The following is a 24,580-nucleotide window of genomic DNA, read 5'->3' as shown; positions in this document are numbered from 1 at the left end:
AAATAGGAATGATGAGAAATTTCCTAGCAACACCATTGTGAATCCAATAGAGCAATGTCAAATTGCTTTCACAAGGAATGAGGTGGAAATTTCAAGTCCTAAAGCTACTGAGAAAGAGAGCATTAGATAAATCTGAAGAAAACAAGATTCAAGATAAGCAACAAGAGGATTGCAAGGGAGTGCAGTTAACTATTTTAAAGAAAGAAGAACCACAGGATAGCAACAAGACACAATCGGAAAGAACCAAAAAGCGGTTGTTTAAAGATGCATCTAAGCCAATAGATGAAGCTAAACAAAAGGATGATTTTGTTATAAGAGAAGTCCTTGTTGCAGTGACATGTGAAGACAATGAAAAGGAGAGAGAGAAACTTAATGAGCATACCAAACTGCTAGAAGTCCCTCCACTTTTATTTCTCTCAAGTTTTGAACTAAATTAAGAGCTGCAAGTTGGTGAGAAAAAGAGAAAACGTTTAAAGATAGAGCAAGAGCTGTTATCATCAAAATCATCTCTTAGAATCAAAGATCAATAAGCGTCAAGCTAGTGACGTTAAAAGAGCGCTTTGTGAGAGGCAACTCACACTTCTTTTCCTTTAGATTTTGTTAATTTCTGGTTTTTTATTTCATTTTTTACATGATCTGAATTTTTGGTTGTAGGTAATAATTTTTTTTTTGCAGTAAAAGTGTCAACCTATAGAGGAGTGTTTTGAGTTGGAGTGCTGGAACATCCACTTTCCTCAGCATAACCACATAGATACTTTAGGATTATTTCTCTGTTCCTTTCTAAATTTCTGACCATTAGATTTTGATATAATTTAGATTAATTTTAAATTTTGGTTAATTTTGAATTTTAGAATTCTGCATGCTTCTAAATTTTTAGTGTGATGGAGTTGTTAATTCTGAGTTTTCATATAAGTAAATGTGTATAATCTGAGTTTTGATTTTGTAGGTGTGAATTCAAACAGAGAAGAATGAGACAAAGTGATATAATTGTGTTTAAAAGGATGTTCATTAATTGAGTAATCACTTTGAGGAAGAAGAGTTGAGGCGCAGGGGTTGTTTTTTGAAGTTTAATCATTAAAGTGAACACTTTAAGCGCATAAAGTGTCCACGCGCAACTGCACGCTACTACTCTCGCCACTTGAAGTGAACACGCGCAACTTTGAGTGGACACTCTAACCACTTGAAGTGAACACACACAAGGGTACCTGAGAAAAATTGAAGAAGAGGCTCTTGCGTATGTTTGCACAACTACTCTACCCGTTTGAAGTAGCTACGCGCATCTGAACGAAGCAAAGGCGCAGCTACTCTACCCATTTGAAGTAGCTACGCACATTATATTTCATTTACATGACTCCAGTGTGTTCACTTTCCCCATTTAAAGTTTCTACCTAGTCTGTGTAGCTACTTAAAGTGCTAAGAGTGATAACGCAGAACCACAAAACCCTAAGCTCTCAAAACCCTAGCCCTAAAATTTGATTTTCCTATTATTATTGGGTACATTTGTGTTGATTATCTGCAATACCATTACTTACGAGTAGGATTACATCATTATTGCACTCCAATTCCAAATAATTCTTCCTCCAATTTTGAATTTTCTTATTAGGGTTCTTGAAGGGAATGAATTGGGGAAAATTTGGAAATTTGGATTGAGGGCAAAATCTGTGCAATTGTTGGTTCGCATATATAATTGAAGGGTGAGAGAGTTGTTTCCATGCTGAAATTGTCATTTTTAATTGAGATTCGACACTGAATTAGGGTTTTTTCCACATGAACATGATGCTAAATTTGGTATTTGAACATAGGGCTTATTCTCTACGAATTTAATTGTGATTGGACTACATTGTGATGTTAGAAATTACATACATGCACTTTGCATAATTCTGAAATAATTTTTGATAATTGTCTGTGCAGAAAAGGTTTTCATAGTGAATTTAGTGGGTGTTAATGTAAATTTTATTATGATCTTTTGAATACTAGTTACTGTATTACACTTCACTGCTTTGAAATTCACATGTTTACCATTGAAATCTGATTGGAATATGGCCTGATCACAGTGCATTACATTACCACACTGCACATGATTGATTAAAATTTGAGTTGAGTCTGAATGCTATTCTGCACTCTGTATTGCTGTAATTTGATGATTTGTACTTGATTGATGATTTATTGATAATGCATACAGTCTTAGGACAACATTTTTTCTGTAATTTGAGTTGGAAAAAGTGCTTAGTTTGCTGAAATATTTGCTGCAATTTTAACAAATCCTGAAACTCATTCTTTCCATACTTAATTTGTGATTTCAGCTGAAATATGGCAAGCACACTTAGAGGAAATCTTAGATCAAAAAGGGGTAGATTTGCAGGTGCCTCATTATCAAGGGTTGTACCTGATCATGATCCAATATTTAAAAGCAAAGCTCATGAGAACTATTTCAAGGCAAATATTTCAAGGAGGAAGATAGTTCATGATAGGAACATTTAGCTAGCTGAAAGTGATCATCTTGAATTTGTGGAGAAAATTCAGAAGAGAGTAAGGACTAAAGGAGAGCAATTACCTTACGACTACATCATGGTTAAGGGTGTAGAGGTGGATTTTTCTACTATGAACATCAATAGAGTTTTACAAATTTCTGTTAAGAAGGAAATTGGACAGTAAGACTTCTCTGATTTTGGAAAGAAAATAGGTGTGACCAAGGAGCAGTTGTATGAATCTAAGGTGGAGAATGCCCAGTGTTTGAGAGCTACTACCTTCAACAACCTCCCTTTCTTCAACACTTGTTTCAACATTCTTCCAGGAATTTTTCAGAAATGGATGAAGAAGATGAAGATGAGGACAACAGTTCAAAAGAGGAAGATGCAGAAGATTAGCTTAGGATTTTATTTTTATTTCTGTTTTCTTTAAATTCAGTATTGTATAATTCTAGTAATTAGGATTTTTATTTTCTACAATTTTTAGTTAGTTACTTTTGAGTTGTTAAAGACAATTTGGTTCATTTTTAGTTGTAATGAATTACAGTTTTATTTGCTTTAAAATTCTGCAGTTTTATTTGGCTTATTTTTATGATTAATTGATGGAAATTGTGATGTTTTATGTAGACCATACTCTTATAACTCAAAACTGAAGGACATTGGATTTTGACACTTGCACAGCTGTCATGAAAGGTGGGTGAATTTTGTACCTCTTGTTTCATGAGTTTAGCTTCACTATCACTGAAAATACTCCCAAAAAAACACAAAAACTATTAGATTAGATCATGAACTGACTTCTATAAATGCACTATATTTGATTGCATTTATGTGAATTCTAATTTTCTTTTAATTTCATAAGTTGTTTTTTCCAGTCTCACATGATTATCACACTTGTAATTTTCAAAAGGAGGTAGTCTTGCCATTTTGTGCACATAATTCTAAAAAAAGTGGGTTGTGAGCTTAATTGATTGACATTATCACTTAAAATTCCTTGGTGAAATTTGAGCCTCATGCATAAGCATTTTTGTTGTGTAAAATTTAATCTCATTTGTTGTTGCACCTCTAGAACTTGCTTTGTTTCTTGATTGAATATGTAATTTGCAGATCTCACATATATGATGGAGGTCTTCTTTGGTCATGCTTAGTTAGCCTAAATAAACTTCCCTTTATGTTGAGAATCCTAGTTCACCCCTTTGTGCCTTTAACCTTTTTCTTTGAAAAAAAACCTCAATTTAAGCCTTGTTGAAAAACCATGAATCCTATCCAAATTAGAAAGAGGCAATTTGAGTTTAATCAAAGATGATTTTTTTTAAACTAAGTTTGGGGTGGCTTCTTGTTTTGTATTGCTTGAGGACAAGTAATGTTCTAAGTTTGGGGTAGGCAGCAACAAAGCTTTGAGTTATTTGAAAAGAAAAATGAAAAGCAAAGTGTTAAAAAGTGTGAAAAACAGAAAAGAATTGAAAAAAGAAATTCTCTATATAATTAATGCAATGATAGTTCTTAAATGCTGCAAAAATTCTGTAAATGATGTACAGATTTTGATGAATGAGAAAGATGAGGTAACCTTAATTTAAGTTTTGAACATTCATCTACTTGAATTGCATCTTTTTTGTTTAGAAGTAACCACATTGTTTCCCCAATTGATTGAACACCTACCTGTCCTTTAACCTCAATTTCACTTGAAAAAGTCCTCTTGATATATGACTTGCTGTATATTTGCAGAGGAAATTGAGAATATTTGCAAGCCTATGGTAGAGTGTGGTAAAAATGATGATTTTGAGAGCAAACATTAAGCCTAAACACTGCTGAGTGATGAGGGAAACACTACTTGTGAGCTGTGAATCATGTTTTTCAATTTTACTCACATGAAACTTTGTTAAATTACTTGAACTCAGATGACAAGTTTTTGTTGGTTATGTGATTAATTCAGTGTGATTGTCATGATGATTGAATGGATTAATAACTTGATTGAGAATGAGAAATCAGAAAACATAGAATTGGAAAATAGAAAATTTTTGAAAAAACTCAGTTTTGTTGCCTGATTTCAATTAATGGATGAATTTTTTCCTTTTATGTGATTTGATTTGCTTGAGGACAAGCAAAATTCTAAGTTTAGAGTGGTGATAAATCCACATTTTACTATATTTTTAGCCTAGTTTTTGTTAGTAAATAGAGTTAAATAGTAAATAAACTTGAAAATATAATAAAAATTGCATTAATATTCATAATTGTATAAATAGTTTAGAATGCTAGATTTTTGGTCCAATTCTGAGCAATTTGACTTAAAATGACTTAATTCTTGTGCATAAGCTTGAGCTGAGAATTTGAGTTGAAGATTGAAGTGAAGAAAGTAGAGGAATTAAGCTTAAAAGATGAAAAATCAAGTGTTATGTGTTAGGCGTAGCCACTTTAAATGCATAGGGGTAACACTTTGAAGAAGAAAATCCATGAAGACCAAGAGCGTAGCCACTTCAAGCGTTCAGAGTAGCTACACCCAAGGCCAATTCAAAATTGCACAGTGCGCGTAGCTACTTCAAGTGCTCAGAGTAGCTACGCAATTGAGCGTGTAGCCACTTCAAGTGCTCAGAGTAGCTATGCAGTAAGCGCGTAGACACTCTAAGTGCTGAGAGTGTCTATGCAAAATAGCAGAATTTTAAAAAATATTTCTAATTGTCAACTTTGGACGATTTGAGTTCCTATTTCAGTGTAGAAGCTTCTAGAAGATCTTTCATGCTATAATCCTCAGAGATTAAAGTCTAGAAGTGGAAAAGGTAGGAAAACATTATAAATAGAAGTTAAGAGTTTAGAATTGGAAGTCTTTTGCCATTTTTTATTTTCTTTTCATTTTTACACCTTAGGAGAGTTAGAGAGGGAGATTGGGGGCGACTTTCAAGCTCTGGACCTTGAGGAATCAGGCTGGGGATTGGATTTATGAAGAAATTCTGCAGCTCCTCTTCTTCTACTCTTTCTCTTTCTTTTTCTTTTAGGAACATGTTTTGATTTCTTTTTGTTAGGAATCCATGGATCCAAATTTGATATTGTGATGTAATTTTGGATCTGGACCTTAAGGATTTGATTGAATTGAGTATGTGATTCTGTTCTTAATGCAGTTGTGAACTAATCCTTCATTCAATTGAATTTAAAGGAATCTTCATCAATGGAAATCGAGTTTATTTCTCGGATCTGAATCATATGCCTAGGTTATTGAGATCTTAGGAGTAAGTATCATAATCAAGTAATCCTATAATTTCTAGAACTTAATACAATATTTGGCTGAATTTCACCTAAGGAATTTGGGAGGTTTAATTAGATATTAGGATCAATGAGGCAAGGAATTGTCCTTTGGTTAAAGAAGTGAAATTGATTATCAATCAACTAGAATTCTTAAGAGTCCAGAATATTATTACATTGCAATAGAAAATCTGGTGAAGTGATTCCTAACTATTTTTTACATAGCATTTTAATACAAAATTCGTATTCTGTTTTGCTATATTCATCAAATTGCAATACTGTCATTGTTGAAAACAAGGGTCTCCTGGAAAGTGCATCTGTAGCAGAGTTTTCTTTTCCAGGCCTATATTTAATCTCAAAGTCATATCTAATTAATTTAGAAACCCATTTAAACTGTTCCTCTATCAGTAATCTTTGTTCAGTAAGGAATTTAAGACTTTTTTGATCAGTAACAATGGTAAAACGATTGCCCATTAAGTAGTGCCTCCACTTTGCACGGCCTGCACCACTGCCATCAATTCCCTTTCATAAACTGACTTATTCTACCCTCTCTTCGATAGTGCTTGACTCCAAAAGGCTAAAGGTTTACCTTCTTGTAACAGGACAGCTCCTAAACCTTTACTCGAAGCATCGGTCTCCACAACAAAAGGTTTCCCACAATTAGGGACTACCAAAATAGGTAGCTGGGTTATTGTTGTCTTCAACTCCTCAAAAGCCATTTGTGCTTCTTTGCTCCACTTGAACCCATCCTTCTTCAATAGTTGAGTCAAAGGTTGAGTGATTTTTCCATAACCACGCACAAATCTACGGTAATAACCCATTAAACCCAAAAATCCCCGTAACCCTTTGAGATCTTTAGGAATGGGCCAAAGCCACATTGCTTCCACTTTTTTCGGATCTGCCAAGACACCTTTCTCTGAAATAATATCGCCAAGATATTCTAAACTTGGCTGCCCAAATGTACACTTCTTCTTATTCACCTTTAATTTGTGTTCTTGTAACACCCTTAATACCTCTTTCAAATGGGACAAGTGCAGCTCAACAGTGGGGCTCTATACTAATATATCATCGAAAAAAACCAACACATACTTTCAAAGGAAGGGTTGAAGTACCTCATTCATGAGAGCTTGAAAAGTGGTTGGTGCATTTGTTAAACCGAACGACATCACTAAGAATTCGTAATGGCCTTCATGTGTTCGAAAAGCGGTCTTCTCCACATTTTTTTTCATTAGAATTTGATGATAACCAGATTTCAAATCCAGTTTGGAAAATAATGTAGCTCCTCTCAATTCATCTAATAATTCTTCTATAACAGGGATTGGAAATTTATTGGGGACTGTGACCTTATTCTGTAACGTCCCAAATTTTGTAATATTAATTATATAAATATAAATGTATATTCATGTGTGTATTTTTTTAGATATATGTTGTGAATATATATGTGTATATATATATGTGTGTATACATGACTGGTTGGGCTAAAATGGGCAAAATGGCTAAACACAGGGCGAGATACTGGGCTGTTCTCGCTGCAGTGAGAGGATTCTCGCTGTAGCAAGAGGGCCCTGAGAGGAAGGATTGAAACTATCACCTTCTCGCTGTAGCGAGAAAGTGTCAGTTTGGGGTGCATTTCTAGATGCAGTCTCGCTGTAGCGAGATTCTGCAGAAACCAGACTGCAGTTTTCTCTGGTTTTTTTGCTGTGGCGAGAGTGTCGCGACCAGAAAAGGATTTAAAGGGGGTTAGGGTTCAGGGAGAGTTATTTCTCCCTTTCCCTTCGATCCTCTCATGCCCAAAGCCCTTTTCACCGATTAAATTACTTCCAAAGCCGTTCAGGAGCTTGATTGAAGGTTGAATCTGTGTGGGGAACACTTGGAAGTGAGTTTTAATGGTTAGGGTTTCAGTTTTACATCTCCTTTCTCTTTTTTCGTAGTTTCCCTGGGTTCTCATGGAGTTTCTCCATGTGTTTAGGACGAAATCCATGAAGAAGAGTACTGCTTGGTGGATTTAGCGTGTGAGACGTCAATTCGAGGTAAGGGGGACTCTACCCTACTCTTTGTATGCGATTTACTATTATTTAGTTGAATATTGTGATGTGGCTGACTAGAGGATAGGAAATTACTGTGAAATATAATGTGGGCCATATGCCGTGATATATGAATATTATGTGTATGGATGAGAGAATATATGGTTGATGGAATTTTGCTATGTATTGCGGTGTGTGAACAAATGTGGGCCTGAGGGCCGTGTACTATAGATGAATGTTGGCTATGCGCCGTGTAATGTGAAATGAATGTGGGCCTATTGCCGTGTATTTTAATGCAATGTGGGCTGTGTGCCGTGTGTAAGCATGATTATTACATATGTGAATGGAATATGTGTGAATGGGCGTGTTAGTGTCATTGTAATGTGTTGTGAATGGTTCAGTGATACACTGAGTGTGTGGGAGATGAGGACGGTAGAAATACCTTGGGGAAGAAGGAGTGGTGGTGACACTGACTACGAAACGGGTGCACCACGGGCCACACACTCTCTTCCTGACTAGACCTCTGACCATTACCTTTGCTGAGCGACCCGTGACTACCCACATGGTATCCGTGAGGCGGGAGTAACCGACGACCATTCATGGTGTAAATTTGTGATCACAGTGCTACAGTGAATGTGGCTGGCGTGCATATGCATTGGGTTTATGAATTATACTTATGGATGTGAAATGCTGTTTGTGTTTGTGCTTGGTTAGTGTATTGGAAATGTTCTGGAGGTGAGACTCTATGTTGACTATGTGTTTTGGGTAGTGTAGAGTACTCACCCTTACATTCATTTTTCAGGTAATCAAGACGATCAGTACCGGGCTCAGTGAAGGGGTGGATGGAACTGCTATAGGACTTAGGACATTATTTTGGAAAACTGTTGTATTAAAATAAGTCCTGTAGCGACTGTTTGATATAATTTGTAACCCCTTTCTTTATTTGAAATGGTTGATGAAACTTGAATTAAAATGAAAATTTTATTATTTCAAAAATTTGTAAAATTTCTTATTTATTGAAAATTAAATTTAAGATGTTACATATTGAGAGCCCTATAATCTACACAATCTCCATCCTCCATCTTTTTTTTTCACTAGAATAATAGGGCTAGAATATGGGCTAATCCTAGGCCTTATAATCCCTGCTTTTAACATCTCCTGCACCAGCTTCTCTATCTCATTTTTTTGATAATGAGGGTGTCAGTATGGCTTAATGTTAGGTATAGATGCTCCTTCCTTCAAATATATAGCATGATCATGGTTTCTGCTAATAGGTAATCCCTCTGGATCCTGAAATAACTTGTTGTAGTGCTGCAACACGTCCTCAATGAATGAAGGGATTGACACTGTTTCCGCTGAAGGTTTAGTTTCTACTAATTTCACCAAATACCTTCTTCTCTTCCTTTTAATTCTTGCATCGTCATCTTCATTGAAGTTTTGGTTCTGGACAAGGTTGGATCTCCTACTAGAATTTGTTACTGCTGTCCCCTCCCAATGGTCAAAGTTAACTTGCCAAAATCAGCTCAAACTTCTCCTAGACTAGCCAACCATTCCAGCCCCAAAACTAAATCTGCTCATCCTAGTTCAAACAGGAAGAAATCTTGATTAATTTTTAATCCTTGCAACTCCAGTATAAACCCTTTACACACCCCTTGACATTTCACTTTGTGTCCATCCCCTCCCTACCTCCACCATGTAGGGAAAAGTCTCTTCTTTGACTAGATTGCATCTTTTTATTAACTCAGGGGATATGAAGTTGTGGGAAACTCCACAATCTATCAAGATTATCACCTTCCCCTCTCCTATCCTCTCCCATACCTTCCAATAATTTCTAGTTGTCAGCCCAGCCATAGTTAACATAGACATTTGCAACGTTTTCGCAACCCATTTTTCTTCCTCCCCTTCCCATTCTACCCCCATCACTATCTCTGTCCCCTTGATTCCTCATCCTCTATCAGCAACATATGTAATTGCTTATTTTTGCATACATGGTTAGGGCCAAATTTCTCGTCACATCGAAAGCATAATCCCTTTTTAATCTTATCTTGCATTTCCTCATTTGTCAATTTTTTAAAAGCTGTACCTTTGTTTTTGTTCCCTCCTTGATTATTTTTGCTAGCGCTGCTCACCATGCCAGAACTCTCCCCCTTCCCTTTATTGTTACTGAAATTTGATGATTGCATCCTTGTTTCTCGGGTATAACTTCTTGTCCCAACGTATAACCTGAACGAATTTCCTGTCTTGTTCCCTTGTTGTGTTGCTGCTTTCATTACAACCTGATTTTTTTCTTCCATCATTTGGGCTTTCATCACGAGTTCTACCAAATTGTGAGGTTCGTGCAATTTTACCTCTATTTTCATCTCCTCTTTAAGGCCGTTCAAGAAAATCCCCACCAAATAGCCTTGATTAATTCCCTTCAAGAAACCTGCATATTTCTCAAATTCTTCGACAAACTCTTTCACTGAATCTGTTTGTTTCAGCCCAAGCAAAATCTCGAAAGGGTTCTTCATTATAGTTGGCTGAAACCGCCTTACTACCACTATTTTGAATAAATCCCAAGTAGGGTTGGGATTGCAAGATTCCCACCATTGAAACCAATTCAGTGCCTTTCCTTCCATTGCTACCATAACTGCTTGCATTCTTTCTTCTTTTTGAACTCCCTTCAGCCGAAAATACCTCTCTAAATGATTTGTCCATCCATATGCCTCGTCACTCATAAAAATAGGAATTTCAAGTTTTCGCCATTGTGTATTCTTTATTAGACTCAGTTGTTCTTATGCTGAATTGGAATCTCTTTCATGACTGTGATCTCTTTCTGGACTGTGATTGTTCTCACGACTTTGATTCCTCTGCGACAATTCCCCTACAACTTCTGTGAAATTTGAAGTCATATCTTCCAACTTTTGAAATCTTGAGTCTTACACATTTTCTTATAAATCACGATCACGATTCCAGTTTTGCAGTGTGCGCTCCAAAGCTTCGACCCTTGCTTCCATTTTCGTTCTCTCCATGCATTAATTTCCCCCAAGATCGTCGTTCTACAGTAGGACCAGTGCTCTGATAGCAGTGGATAGAACCCAATGTTTAAATTGAATATGAAAATTGTTCTTTATTGCTGAACCTAATCCCCAATGCTACACCAATGTGTTACAGATTAGGAATAGGATGAATGGTTACAAAATCCAATAACCTAAGGTGATTCGAGAGACCTCACTCTCCAGACCAGCCTATTTTATTCCAACCAGAAAAACTGAAAACTAACTATTTGTGCTCTTATTTATTTACTAACAGAGCTAGTTGTCCATTATTAACAGAATTGGTTATTTACACTTTTATTTTTCTAACTAGTCTTTTTTCTCCTAGTATATACATGTTTGAATCTATCAGCAACATGAGTGGAAGATAATTCTTTCTAGCAGATTTTCCCTTAAAGATTTTATCTTTGCAAAGAAGGTTCACTTGGGTACCTACAGGGCAAGAATTTCGTCACTTCCTCCTGCTACAATTATGGCCACTAAGGCAATGAGGGTTGACCCTAGGATAGAACCACATTATGCTGAGAGAGTACCTTATGTTGTAATCCATGGAGAGCCTGGAGCCCGCCTGGTTGATATGGTTGTGGATCCATCAGAAGTTTTGGCAATTGATTCCGCATTTAGAATAAATGATTTGTATTACATTAATAAACGAATAATACCTGCTTTACAGCGAGTATTTGGGCTTATTGGTTCTGACCTGAACCAGTGGTTTTCAAATATGCCCCGCTCCATAAGGGAAGTTTTTACAAAGCATACATTCAATCCAAATATCCATCGAACTAGAATTGATTATTACTATCTTTCAAGACATTGTATACTATGTGGCAGCAACAATTATTGGCAAGACTTCAAAGTTAAAGCAAGAGATGCAACATCTTGTTGCTGTAAGCATATTTCTATGTTTTTTATTTAGTGTTTTAAGGATTCTTTTAGAAAATGTTGCTCTAATCCCTTCTTTCTCTTGCTAACGAATTGTTTATGTTATTTCATGCATGGGTGAAATTTGTTTGCATATGATAGGTTGTTCATTACTGTCTCATTAGTTTGTAGTTTTGGTTTGCATTAGATTTTTTGTTTATAACTTATGCTACCTCAGGTCAGGTTTGATGGAAGTTTTTATTATTGTATCAACGACCTGTCTTTCTTGTTCCTATCTGTAAATCCCTTAAATTTGATGCTTTGTGATTTTTTCCCTTTTTCTTGTAGATGTCACACCACTGTGGAGGTGAGGGCTTCTCGAAAATGCTGTGAAGTGCACGTCCATTTCATGCTTGGTTTTCTATGAGAGGTGAAAAGTTTAGAAAGAACTGCTAGCTGCCACCCATATTACCGCAGGTAAAGGCTTATATCCGAGCTGCACAGTGGAATGGTTCTGAAAATCTGTTTTCCTTGCTAGTATATCATGTTTCCCTCACAAAATGGTAAAAGTATTTCCTCTTTGCCTTAAGCCAAATCAAATTGTATATTTTACTTTGTTGTAATCAATCAAATGTAAAGCTAAGTTAAGTTATGCTGATGTGTTTTCCTCTCTGTGCACTCAGCATCGCAAGCAATTTTTTATTATATTTTTTATTTCTTTTTTCTTTCAATTTTCTTTCATCAGTGTATTGTATAGGGTGTATATTCGTGCCATTATAGTCAATGCACACAGCAATAGAAATAGAACATGTGGGTCAATTTTTTTTGTTAAAATTATATATTCTAAAATATGTGAAAGATTTTTTATTTAAGAAATAAAAAATATCTTTATATATTTTTAAGATTATTTATTTAAAACAAACATCAACCATATGATCGTTTGCTTAACTTCTATGAAAAGATGATGTTATATGAATATTAATTAATGAGATGAGAGGAGGTATATGAAAAGATGATGTTATCTGAATATTATTAATAAATGAGATGAGAAGAGATAAAGAGACTAGAAGATATTGGACTGTTACATGTGAATTTAAAAAAAAAAAAGATAAGAAATCTTTACAAAAGAAAAAGATAAATTATATTGTAATAATTATGTCATAAATGAAAATATTAATAAAATTTATGTAGAAAGAACTCTAAATTAGTCTCGCTCAAGCGAGACTGTGCGCCCATGACCACATGATTTCAAAGCAATCTTGTTTAAGTGAGAATAGGTCTCGCTAAAGTGAGGCATGATAGACTTGTAACAGGATAAAATGGTCAACTTGCTGGACATCTTCTCGCTTAAGCGAGAACAACCCTTGCTCAAGCGAGACTATAAAAAAAAAAAAAAGCTTGAGCAATCATTGTCTGGTTTTCTCGATCAGGCGAGAAGGTGTCTCGCTCAAGCGAGATCGCACGACTTTGAGGGGTATTTAAGGAATTTCCAGCATGAAAACTTTCATTTTTATTTCAAGTTATATTTTCTCTAAACTCTCTCCAAGCTCTCACTTCCTTTCCTCAAATAAAACCCCTCCAAACTCGACTGTTCCTCGAATCTGAACTTTGTCGTCTAATCTGAGTAACTCTAAGTAAGTTCTCTAAGTTTGGTTTTCTATTCTTTGTTCATTTCTCTTTACTTTCTATTTTCTCAAAGGTGTTCTATCTTATGGTACTTAGGAAAAACTCCTGTTCCTTGAACGATAGTCTTCACCAATCTTTTTCTAAATCATCTTATTGAGGTAAGAACACTATTTTATCCTTAGAATATAGCAAATATTTGTGCTCATATAAGTGCTATTATATGTTTCTTGTGTGGAAATAGTTGTTTGAATAATCTTATTGTTGTAACACCTTAATTTAATTTTTCCAATAAATAAATTTCACAATAAATGGGAATAATAATAATTTCATTCAAAGGTTTCCCAAACAGAGTTTCAATAAAGTATTTTAAAATAAGGATGGATTACAAGTTTGAATCAAATTGTTGCTACAAGACTAATTTAAATACATCATTTCCAAAAATAAACTATCTAAGTCTTGTAGCAGTTTCATCCATCCCTTTACTAAGCATGGTGCTGATTGTCTTGGTCACTTGAAAAATAAATATAAGGGTGAGTATTCTACACTATCACACACAAGCACAGAGACTTGCCTTTGCACGTTTCACAACAATCACTAATGTAATAAATTTACATGTAAACAAGCATCAATCCATTCTCTCAACAATGTTTACACATATTTGCACATCCATTCACACATAGGTGTGCTCACTGCACCTTCAAACATTTCATACACAAACATGCGCTTATTGCACGTTAGTCACGCTCACTGTGGCACTGTGATCACAGATTCCTTGTAACACCTTAAATTTAATTTCAATTAAATAATAATTTCGCAAATTTGAATACCAGATTTTCATAAGATATTTCGAAATAAGAGATGGGTTACAAATTAATATCAAATAACTACTACTGGACTAGTTCAATTGCAACATTTTCAAAATAAAATCTAAGTCCTATAGCAGTCCATCCGTCCCTTCACTAAGTCTGGTGCTGATCGTCTTGATTACCTGAAAATAAATGTAAGAGTGAGTACTCTACACTACTAAAAACACAACAAGCATAGAGTCTCACCTTGTCTCTATTTTACTAAAAAATAAACATAAACAACATTTCATACATTTCAATTTAACTTGACACTGATGCACCAATCAATCATGCACACTCACGCGCTCAAGGCGCACTGGCACGCTTACCGTGGCACTGTGATCACAGATTTTCACTATGGATGGTTGCCGGTTACTCCCGCCTCACGGATACCACGTGGGCAGTCACGGGTCACTCAGCAAAGGTAGTGGTCAGAGGTCTAGTCAAGAAGAGAGTGTGTGGCCCATGGTGCACCCGTTCCATAGTCGGTGTCACCACCACTCTCTCCTCCCCAAGGTATTCCTACTGTCCTCATCTTCCACACCCCTAGTGTATCGCTGAACCATTCACAACACATTATAACAGCGCTACACGCCCCATTCACATACCTTTCATTCACACACGCAATATTCATGTTTGCACACGACACACAGCCTATATTCAATTCACATTATATGGCACATAGCCCACATTTTATCCATAATATACGCCACATAGCCTTCATTCATTCACAATATCATTAATTCACCAATCAATGGCATTTCATCACACACACAATCACTCCCATGGGGCCTAACTATTCTAGCACACATCAAATTGCACACCAATTTCCATCAAACACAATTTCTACCCCCTATCTTAGCCATATTGCATTAATCAACAAAACACACAAGAATTACAACACATTGAGATAGGGTAGAGTTCTCCCTTACCTTGGATTGAAGACCCATGCTCGAATTCAACCTTGGACGTGTTCCCCACACATATTTTGTAACACCTTAAATTTAATTTCAATAAATAAGAAATTTTGCAAATTTTTGAAATAATAAAATTTCCATTTTTAATTCAAGTTTCATCAACCATTTCAAATAGAGGAGGGGTTACAAATTATATCAAACAGTTGCTACAGGAGTTATCAAAATACAACAGTTTTCAAAATAATATCTTAAGTCCTATAGCAGTTCCATCCATCCCTTCACTGAGTCTGGTGCTGATCGCTTTGATTACCTGAAAAATGAATATAAGGGTGAGTACTCTACACTACCCAAAAACACACAATAAACATAGAGTCTTACCTCCAGTACATTTCCAATACCTTAAACAATTACAATCATAGGAAACATTTCACATCCATAAGTACAATTCACAAACCAATGCATGTGCACACCAGCCACACTCACTGTGGCACTATGATCATAGATTTACACCATGAATGGTCGCCGGTTACCACCGCCTCACGGATACTACTGGGCAGTCACGGGTCGCTCAGTAAAGGTAATGGTCAGAGGTCTAGTCAGGAAGAGAGTGTGTGGCCCGTGGTGCACCCATTCCACAGTTGGTGTCACCACCACTCCCTCTTTCCCAAGGTATTTCTACCATCCTCATCTTGTACACCCCCAGTGTATCGTTAAACCATTCACAGCACATTATAACAGCGCTAACACGCCCATTCACATACATTTCATTTACACACGCAATATTCATGCTTGCATACGACACATAATCTATATTCAATTCACAATACTCGACACATAGCCTACATTTTACCCACAATATATGGCACATAGCCTTCATTCATTCACAATATCATTAATTCACCAATCAATGACATTCTATCACACACAATCACCCCCACGGGGCCTAACTATTCCAGCACACATCATGTTGCATACCAATTTCCATCAAACATACAATTTCTACTCTCTATCTCAGGCACATTACCTTAATCGACAAAACGCGCAAGAAAGTCCATACATTGAGATGAGGTAGAGTGCCCCCTTACCTTGGATTGAAGACCCACACTCGGATTTGACCACGAACGTGTTCCCTACATAGATTTTGGCCTAAAACACATGGAAAAACTCCATGAGAACCCAAGGAAACTCAGAAATAGAGAAAAGGGTATGAGAAACAGAACCCTAACCATTAAAATTCACCTCCAAGCGTTCCCCACACGGATTCAACCTTTAATCAAGCTCCTGAATGACTTTGGAGGCAATTAATCAGTGGAATAGGGCTTTGGGAATGAGGGGATCCAAGGAATTTCAAAGGGAGAGGGAGAAATAATCCTCCCTAAACCCTAACTCCCTTTAAATCATTTTCTTGTCACGACACTCTCGCTACAGCGACACGCCCTCACCCTGCAGTGAAAATCTCAGAGGAAACTGCACCTTGGTTTCTGCAGAACCTCGCTACAGTGAGACCCTCTCGCTACAGCGAGACTACACCCAGAAATACACCTCAAACTGTTGCTACAGCGAGACGTCTCTCGCTACAGCGAGAAGGCGATAGTTTTGGTCCTTCCTCCCAGGGCCCTCTCGCTGCAGCAAGAATCCTCTCGCTGCAGTGAGAATAGCCCAGTATTACGCCCTGGACTTAGGCACTTAGCTCATTTCAGCCCTATCCAGTCATGCATACACATATATATACACACATCGACAACATACATATATGTACATATATTCATACTCATTACACACAAAACACCATCATTACGCATTCAATGTAAAATTTCAACATCCATTTACACTTATACACAGATATATATGCATTTAAATTTATATAAATAACAATAATTAATATTACAAATTTCGGGGTGTTACAAATTTCGGCCTAAACACATGGAGAAACTCTATGAAAACCTAAGGAAACCACGAAAACAAAGGATAGGGTTGAAAAATGAAAACCCTAATCATTAAGACTTACCTCTGAATGCCCCAAATGTGATTTCAACCTTCAATCTAGCTCCCAAAGGGTCTGGGTATGAGAGGATCCAAGGAACTTCAAAGGGAGAGGGAGAAAGAACCTTCCCCGAACCCTAACCCTCTTTAAATCCCTTTCTGACCGCGACATTCTCGCTACAGCGAGATATTCTCGCTGCTGCGACACGCCCTCTCGCTACTACGAAAAACTCACGGGAATCTGCACTCTGGTTTCTGCAAAATCTCGCTACAGCGAGACCGTCTTGCTATAGTGAGGTTGCACCCCAAACTGTCGCTCTATCGCTACAGCGAGACGTCTCTCGTTGCAGTGAGAAGGCGACAGTTTCGATCCTTCCTCCCAAGGCCCTCTCGCTATAGCGAAAATCCTCTCGCTGCATCGAGAACAGCCCAATATTATACCCTTAATCTGTTTTCAGCATCAGAAAATCCAATCCAATCATATATACATATCTATACGTACCCATAAGCATTTATACACATCACCGTTTATCATTTACTACGCACTCAAGTGTCAATTCCAATATTCAATTACATTTACACACACACACATTTATATATATATATATATATATATATATATATATATATATACATATAACAATAATCAATGTTACAAAAATTCAGGTGTTACATTCCTGATGCCCTCAACCTTGGGGACTTACTTAGTTTCACACCATGGATGTCGCCGGATAGCCCCTACTCCACGAATACATGTGTGATACTAGGCCCCTTAAGCAAAGGTGTTAGTCATAGGCCGAGTCAGAAGAAGAATGTGTGGCCTGTAGTGCACTCGCGCTCATCGTTGATGTCACCACCACTCTTTCTTCTCCAAGGTATTTCTAACGCTCCATCTTTTGCATCCTTAGTATATCGCTGAACCATTTATAGTTTCCAACCAATTCAAACACAATCACACTGGACATGCCATTTGCACCATTCTCTCCCTTTTCATATTATTCGACATCGATCAATGGCATATTCTCACATTTTCACATTACATCACAATCATCACATTTTATCACACATCATGCTCAACATCAATCACATTGCAATTCACACCAAAATTTTCATTACAATACAATTGCAATCATGCCATTCTAGTCACACTCATCATCCATATTTATCCAATGTTTACACACTATAAATAACATGAAATTTCCATCAAGTATACCTATTTTTCTATGTTCTATTCCAATCACAATTCTACAAATAACAATATATACAAAATTTTAATACAAAGAGATAGGGTAGAGTCTCCCCTACTTCGAAATGAAGATCCAACATGAAACTCAACAATGGAAATACTCCCCACACAGATTTCATCCTAAACACATGGAAAACTCCATGAGAATTCGAGAAAACAGAGAAAGGGACGAAGGAACGAAACCCTAGCCCATAAAATTTACCTCCAAACGCTCCAAACACGATTCTAACCTTTAATCTTGCTCCCATACAGCTTTGGAGGCTGTTTAATCAATGAAAATGAGTTGAGAATCGAGAGAAGACTCTTGCCCTCTCGCTTCGGCGAGAAGACTCTTGCTTCAGCAAAAATGCAATAGATGCACGCCCTTCGCCTAAGGCCTTCTCTCTACAACGAGAATGCCCCTGCAATCCACACTTAGCCTATTTTCAATCAGTCCAGCCTATCCATAAGTCAAACATTCTCAATACAGAATCAACATTCACACTCATGCTCATATGCACATATTCGTATGCATTCACATCATCACACACATATATACTTATATTCACATCATCATATACTTCAAATATACATTCAAATAGCAACCCACATATTCATATTAATAATCAAAATAGTTTACAAAACTCGGGGCGTTACAATTTTTTTGATGAATGTTGGTTAATCTTGATGTTTGTGCTATAATTTTGTGATTTATGTGAGGAATTTCTGTGGAAATGTTATGCGTATGATCTTATGGTTGAATAACATGTAATTATGGTGAATGATTAATGATGCATGATTGACTTAATCTCCATAAATAACTTTAGCATTCCACTTTTCCTGTAGATTTACAAATGATATAGCCTTTTCCAGTGTACTACGGCCACATTGAACAATACTGTCTGCAAGTTCTGCACAAGGCATGCAACCACTAAATCCAGCAGCAGTGCAAGCTGTCTTGCATTATATATCTGAAAAGAAAATTGCACTACTTGGTAAATCCTTTTAAATTATGCATATAAAAGAACCATATCCTACATCACACAGAGCAAACACAACTAAATTCATGAAAAGCCGTAACCTATGAAGGTAAAAATATTTAGCATGCATTTGGTAAGAAAATTTTCATAAAATTTCTGTTCTATTTTTTAAAAAGATTCTGATGCTTTTTGGAAAATTCTCCAGAGTCCAGATCAAAGGAAGAATCATACTTTACTTTTTTTTTGGTACAGTCTGGGCAATCAAAATTACAAAATAGAAAAAAGATGCTTTGAGAAGAACATAGATTCTAAACATTTATAATCATATGGACATGGTCTTCAGTTCTTTACAGTTTATATTAATAGTATTGAATAAACTACTGAGCACAATTAGAAGACATTCAATTCCTATTCACATCCATACCCGCTGAAGAACTTGGTCTGAAGGAGCCAACTTTTTTATTGCTTGTTTTACCAATATTCGAGTTGTTAAGATTTCCTCCAATAAACGGGGCAGTACACCTCTTCGAACCTGTATGACAGTAAAGTTAATCCATTCTCTTCACAAGGGTTACTTTAAGGTATACATGAAACATTAATTGTGCCATACAGATACAAATAAAATATATAAAATCAAATTGAGTTGTTGACAAAGGTTGATATAACAATTTGCTGAATAAAGGCAGACAAACAATGCTTCCACTACTCTTGATGAAACAGAATGTTGTGGGTATGGTCTTTGGGATTAGGAAAGTAACCAGCTAAACCAAAACTGGCCCCATATTTTCAGCAAGTTACGGTTCTGAAAATATATGTCCTTCATTCAATTTCATTAAAGCTTAATCTGTACAATGAAATAGAAAGGGGATGGACGATTGTGGGTAAAGAATCAAGGCTACTCAATAGAAACATCAAGATTAACTGAATTACAATGATCTGCTAAAGAGAAACTAGCCCCACATTTTACAGTTCTGACAAATCGACCATCTTTGGCATTCATTCAAGTCTATTATTACCAAGTCCAGGACTCCAAAATATATATAGGAGTGGGTCAAGACATCATTAATGACTATTTATGGGGAAAAAAGATTGACTGAATTACCTTGGAAGGCACAAACATAACACCATTTGGAGTGAGCAATATTTGATCTTTTAAACCCTGCAGAACGTGTTGCTCTGGTGAAAATGAACTAACCCCAAGTGTGTTGGCCTTTGGTGGCACAACTTTACCAAGACATGTGCAAAAGCATAGATTGTATGCAATTATCATGGATGGATATAAAGACTGAAAGTCAAGTACAACAACAGGATCTGAATAAAATCCAGACTCTGGTTCCTTACTAGGGGCAGGCACTCCATGGCAGGCTGAGAGGCAACCTGATTGAAAAAAAGAGTTAAAATGCCCTTGGGTACTGGTGAAGTAAACAAACAATAAATAGACCAAAAAAGAAGCTCCAGAATAACAAAAAAAATTAGGAAAAACTTGATAATTAGAATACAAGTACATACTGAACCTATTTCAATGGGTAAATAATAACAAAAAGAAAAATAAATGTTGCCAGAGATATAAACTTATTGTACAAAATGATTTGGTGAATTCTATTATGATCCTTGGTGATGCACTGAACACAAAACCCACCCAAGAACAATTTTCGTAGTTTAAACGTTTATCACATTCAATCTCTTTTGTCAAAACTAAAAGAACATATCTAGAAAATGGTTGGCCCATTGCATTCAATATTAGTAATAGACATGTTATCCTATGACCACCATGTCAGAATCCATGCTTCATATATTGTTATCAGAGCCTTCCATCATGTCTCTCAACTCTAAAGAGCAATGCAGGTGGTGATATCAGCATTGCAATATTCAACCAAGACTAGTCAAAGTACCAGTGCATAGCTAGCTTGCTTGGGCATTGAGGCAACAGAACATGGTAGGATGCTAGGATTCAATCACAAGGTGGGATTCCTGTGCGAAATTATAAAGCCTTTAGATCTCCAATTACAATGGTTGCTTTTGTAGAATAATTGTTCCATAGTATAACTGTTCCAAGGTTTTTATTCAAGTCCTAAAAATAGCCTCTCTGCTTGCAAAGGTAAGGATGTGTACATTTACCTTCACCAAACCGCACTAGGTGGGAGTCTCATGCACTGGACAGCACTTTTATACAATCTTATTATGATTGGTTTATGACAGCATTACATACATCCAACATCACAATCAGTTATATGTTATAGAAAAGGAGAGGATGGGACAATTTTGTGAGAACCTGTTGATTTCCAGGTGAGATAGCAAGATAATTTTGTGTATGGGCCAACCTCAGAAACATGGATTCAACACGGTATTGGGAGCCTCGAGAGAGAACAGAGAAAAAGTCTATACCAAAGACACGAGCAAGTTCTGATGTTCGATTCACCTGCAGCAGAAAAATAAATAAGAAATAAGGAATGCCAACAAATTAGTGAACAACACAGAGAAAATGTAAATGCTACTTATTTTGGACCCCAAAAAATAATTTAGCTAATTAAGGAATCTAAGGAGACATGGGTTCATAAAAACACAATAATCTATGTTAGCAAGAGAAGCTTAAAATAGCTTCTGAGAAAACTCAAAAGTATGTGCAAACAATTGCCAGCACCTTATGGTGAAATGAAGGAATTTTCCGCCTCAATACAGCTTCAGCTACAGCTTCAACTGTATATAAGTTCAGCTTAACTTCTCCACGGATCAATCGCCACATGTTAAGGACAATTCTGCCTCCTACATGAACTCCGCTAGCATGTGTTTGTCCCCACTCATCCTCAATTATTGAATTTTCTTGCATATAATAATCTAGAGTAGGGGAATCATGGATGTCCAGTTCCAAGATATCTTTTTCAGATGCTTTGGTATCTTTAGAAGCAATCCAAGACTCAGATGGAGTGCGAGACAGATTATTAAGTAATCCTAAACCAAGATGTGATGCCCTTTCTGCCAGAAAACCAAGAGAACTCCCTTGAATATCCCAACCCATCAAAATATCCGGATCAGATGAAGACACAATCTTTATAAATTCTTTTAACATGTGCTTCTCATCAGTGAAGACCAACATTTTACAGCCAGATAGACCATCAAAACTTCTACAAACTAATGAAGAATAAACATGAATAGCAATTTTTGAAACATAAGATTATCCTGTAAGTGATCTAGTGTATACTGGTGTACAAAATTTGTCAACAATAGGAAAACAATCAAGAAAGAGAATGAGTATCCCAAGATACAGAGAGACATCACCATACCTCTGAGAGGGTACAGATTTACTATGCAAAAGGACAAGAACTTCAACAATAGAATCACTATCATTCTGAAAACCAAGAGCTACAATGTTGATGCCATCAAATTGAGGATCAGGTAAAAGGTCTCCTCTAGATTCTGCAAGAATCTACCAGAGTAGCAGTCAAGTTAGACTAATTTGAGAAACAAAACTACAAATTCATTTAAAAAAGACAACAAAAGAAGCTTATTTAAAATTTTAAAATGTAACTCAAACATAAAAGTCCAGAAGACCTGTACTTTTAAATAACAAGCAATAAAGGCCAAATGGATTCCAAAGTTCCTATTATAAAAAGATTCGGGTCAATAGTTACAACTTACAAGTATTAGTATGACTCCAGGTAACAGTGATAAGTACCTTTGGGTTTTTAACTCAATATCAATAAAAAATAGTGGATGAAATTTTGGATATGGAGAACTATGACTAGCAAGCTGATTTGATAACAAAAGCAACGTGATCAAAATAAAGCATCTAATAATAATAACAACAACAACATTAATAACCAGTAGTAAAAGAAAAAATCAAATAAAAAGAAATCAACAAGATTGTTGGTTGAGTTATCAACATCAATTTCAAGCATGATCAGTAACAGGGATTGGTGATTTGATGCTTGTGAATGTGTTGATTGTCACCAATATTTAAGAATCTATAAGAAAAAATTCTTTTAAACATCTTATACCTAAAATAAGGTATTCAAATCAGAACCAACATGCAAATTTGAGACAAAAAAGAATTTTCAAAGTTATACACAAATTTGCTGTGAAAAAAAAAAATAAGACATTACAATTGTCTCTCATACCTCTACTAAGTAATGTTAGTTGCTGTCCACAGCCAACACTAGCAGGGTCACGAAACCCAATTTGACTTAGAGGGGTAAGACCTGATTTTCCATCAGGGCTGATATCTGAGAAATATCTTGTGAGCCATCTAGCCATGCTTTTGCTCTTTCTGTTTGTTCTTCACCAATGCATGGTTTCTGTATCAGCATCTTGATACAGCTTTTGCCTAAGAGGAGGTTCAGAAGCACATTTAGGTATATCCTTGTCCTCAGCATCAGTTTCTTGATGCATTTGACAGGAACATGCCTTGATGAGAGAAGATTAGTATAACCAGATTCAGGTATTAACTTGTCATCATTATTACATGTATGTGGATAGTGTTGTTAGTCTTAGTCATATCATATGTTTGAGTTCTGTGTCTTTAGATTTATGTGTTATTTTTTTATTTTCTAAAGCTGTAAAAAATTAACAAGCTCTCTTTAATTCCTAAAATTAAGAGCAGTGTCTAAATAAGACATGAACTTCTCCACCTTTAGGTCTCTCTTCCTGTTAACAATAATCAAATGGCTGAAGAAAAAACAACAATTTGCCAGAAGATTTGCCAATGAATAACTCATACACCAATTTGAGATTTCAAACTATTTTTTCCAAAAAAAAAAAAAAAAACACTGTACCCATCAGATATAAAGGCAATTTTTTCCTTAAGTGAATTTCATCGAGAAAATAATATGGGTTAAAACAAATCACCAACCAGGTATCAAATGCAGATATTTAAGTAGATACCTTTCTCTTCACAAAATAGCCATCTACGCACAGGAGGCAAAATATTTGGTGTTAATAGATATAAGTAAGGGCCATCATTTTTTATACTAAGTAGTGACTAGAAATGGAAATAGGTCATAGTAGACTAGACTTTACTCTAAACAGACCTCGTCTATAATATGATTATTAGGCTTAAGCTTAACCTGTTACTTGTTAAAGGCTTTATTTTAGGACAGGTCAGGCCTGAAGCCGGTTAACAAAGCCTGTTACAAAAAAAAAATTAATATTAATAAAAATATAAATATTTTATTATCAAATTAGTTTATATATTTTTAATTTCTATCTATGTTATTAATAATTATTAAAGAATTTTAATAATATTAATATAATTTTTTAAAATAATTTTTAAAATATTATTTTAGTATTATTTATAAATATTTTATAGTAATAAAATTTATATTTATATTTTTCATGATTTATTTTTTAAAAATTATATAAATAGGAAAATTTTAGTTTTATTTTAGAAAC

At 35.8% G+C, this 24,580-nt stretch overlaps 1 pseudogene; it reads right to left on the bottom strand.

The window, feature by feature from the left end:
• Positions 1–19,019: 19,019 nt before the first annotated feature.
• Positions 19,020–23,446, bottom strand: LOC113862246 (annotated as a pseudogene).
• Positions 23,447–24,580: the final 1,134 nt, after the last annotated feature.

Source organism: Abrus precatorius, unplaced genomic scaffold (assembly GCF_003935025.1).
Source record: "Abrus precatorius isolate BTA unplaced genomic scaffold, Abrus_2018 Scaffold3, whole genome shotgun sequence".
Taxonomy (NCBI): Eukaryota; Viridiplantae; Streptophyta; class Magnoliopsida; order Fabales; family Fabaceae; genus Abrus; species Abrus precatorius.
Note: the sequence above shows the minus strand (reverse complement) of the source record. Positions and strands in the feature narration are given on the sequence as shown.